At 41.0% G+C, this 2,106-nt stretch overlaps 1 pseudogene; it reads left to right on the forward strand.

Moving 5' to 3' along the window:
* Positions 1-923: 923 nt before the first annotated feature.
* On the forward strand, positions 924-1,547 carry LOC128745741 (ATP synthase mitochondrial F1 complex assembly factor 2-like; annotated as a pseudogene).
* The last annotated feature ends 559 nt before the right edge of the window (positions 1,548-2,106 follow it).

The following is a 2,106-nucleotide window of genomic DNA, read 5'->3' on the forward strand; positions in this document are numbered from 1 at the left end:
TTTGTATAAACATTGCTAATGCGTTTAAGCATTATCGTAAATTAGCATTATTAAAAACACTATTTGCGTATATAATGTAACAATATGTTGCTTACAAGCTTTAGGACAAATCTTTAAAACGTACCGTAAGCCTAGTATCGACCTGAAAAGAAATGGGCAAAAAGATAGGCCAAGAAATGCTAAAGAAAAGATTTTCCGTTTGCGATTTCTTTACCAGTACGCACCTCACAAGAAATAATGAAATGGAAATACAGCTTCCTTGATTTTCGTTCAGATGGCGCAGCTTTATATGAACGTGAACTAAACGTCACTTTTTCTTGCGGAATAATTATCAGATCAATTTTTCCGTAAGAAAAAGTGGTGTATATTATTTACATTGTTTATGAAGTTTTTTTTCGTGACAGACATGCACATGTTTGCAGAATTCTTGGAGGAAAAGCAGCTGAACCCAGATTCAGATTGCTTCGAAACAAGTGAACCGAGAAAAGCAGCGCCGAAACGGGTGAAGAAAATAAAAAAAAATTGAACGCAAATTACGTTCCATTGTTCATTACAGTCACAGCTACTAGTGCGTTTTATTGGTTTTATTCGTCCGTTTTATGGTCATCTGTAGCTAGCAGTAGCAGGAGAAAGACAGTTACCGACTGCTGAATGAGTATGCGGACCAAATGTACGGAAAGTTGGACGACAATAAAGACTACGGATCTGAGCAGGAAGAGGTAGTGGATATTTCCGTTTTTGTTGAAAAACAACCTGAAACTGCTCGCGCAGGAAAACGACAGTTCCGTTTTTAACCGGTGGAGGCATGATTGAACAATTGCTGCTTTATCACAACTACTCTGACCACCCTTGAGATTACAACAACCACCTGAGAGAGTTAGCACTGAAGACATTCCAACATTGCTCTTCTAGTTCCTCCATGAAAGCAATTCTATCGTAAAACCGGTGGTATATCCAGTAATGAACTGTATGAAATAACAATGGACCAACGGAAGCTTAAAATCCCCCTCTGTTCTTCGTGGACAGTGAACCGCTAGCTATCGCAATTGCAACCGAGTTGGACTCACAGAGGGAAGCGGTGGATCGATCCAGTTTGCACTTGGTTAGAGTGTACAAAATCAATCCTGTCTACTTTTGGTCAAACTACTTTTCTTTTAACAGACAGTCCTGAGTAACACAGTCATTGACAATCTCAACAATTTGCAGAAGCCTGTAGCCGGCGGAGTGGAGTCCGGTGTAAGATTAGTTCAACAAACGTTTTTTAATGCAACTGGTTGCCATTGATGGTCTGGATGTACCTAACTTTGCTGAAAATTAGTCGTACACGGTGGCACGTTTCATGTTTGTCGTCGATAGTACCAAATCACTAATATTAGCTTGTGCACCCGTGGATCCCTTCCTATTGCCAAAGGGGGCAGTTTTGTAGAGAAGGGATACCACCGGCACACTGGAAACGTGCCGAATGGGCTCATGTCGTGCAACAGCTAGACTTGCAGGCTCGTCTCTCGGCCGCTATTCTCATGATTCACTTTAATTTTAGTACCTAATGATTCCATAAAAAGCAAAAATGCATTTAGGACTTTCGGAAAAAAAAATCACAGAAAGTACAATTTAGCATGTTTTTTTTTATTTTTTAGGATTGTGTCATATTTGACTCCAAAAATTTGATACTGTTTCGCTTTCGGCGATATCCAGTTGTTTTCCTAACTAAATATCGTGGTGAGCAACAGGACTTATACGAAGCTGCTTCATTCTCGGTTTTTTGTAGTGTGGACTGTGGAGACTGTGCGGGTTGAAAGTGATATCTTAGGTGCGTTTAGACTGGGCAATGTTGCCAACATGTGGAATACGACATGTTTCTCGTTGTTGTTCAACGTTGCTCCTGTCAACGCCAGAACATTTGTGTTACGTTGCTATAGTTGCATGGATACATCGGGCAACAGTTTGGAACAAGTTGCATGCCACATGTTGCCAGTCTAAACGATGTTAATTAGCATCTGTGGATGATCAGTAAGCTTGTGTCGACCCTCGTCGCACCTCGAAAAGACTACTATGGATTCGAAAAGCCTCTCCCCGCCGAGATCCGATTTCCCTCGTTGCATGTGG

Source organism: Sabethes cyaneus, chromosome 1 (genome assembly GCF_943734655.1).
Source record: "Sabethes cyaneus chromosome 1, idSabCyanKW18_F2, whole genome shotgun sequence".
Lineage (NCBI taxonomy): Eukaryota > Metazoa > Arthropoda > Insecta > Diptera > Culicidae > Sabethes > Sabethes cyaneus.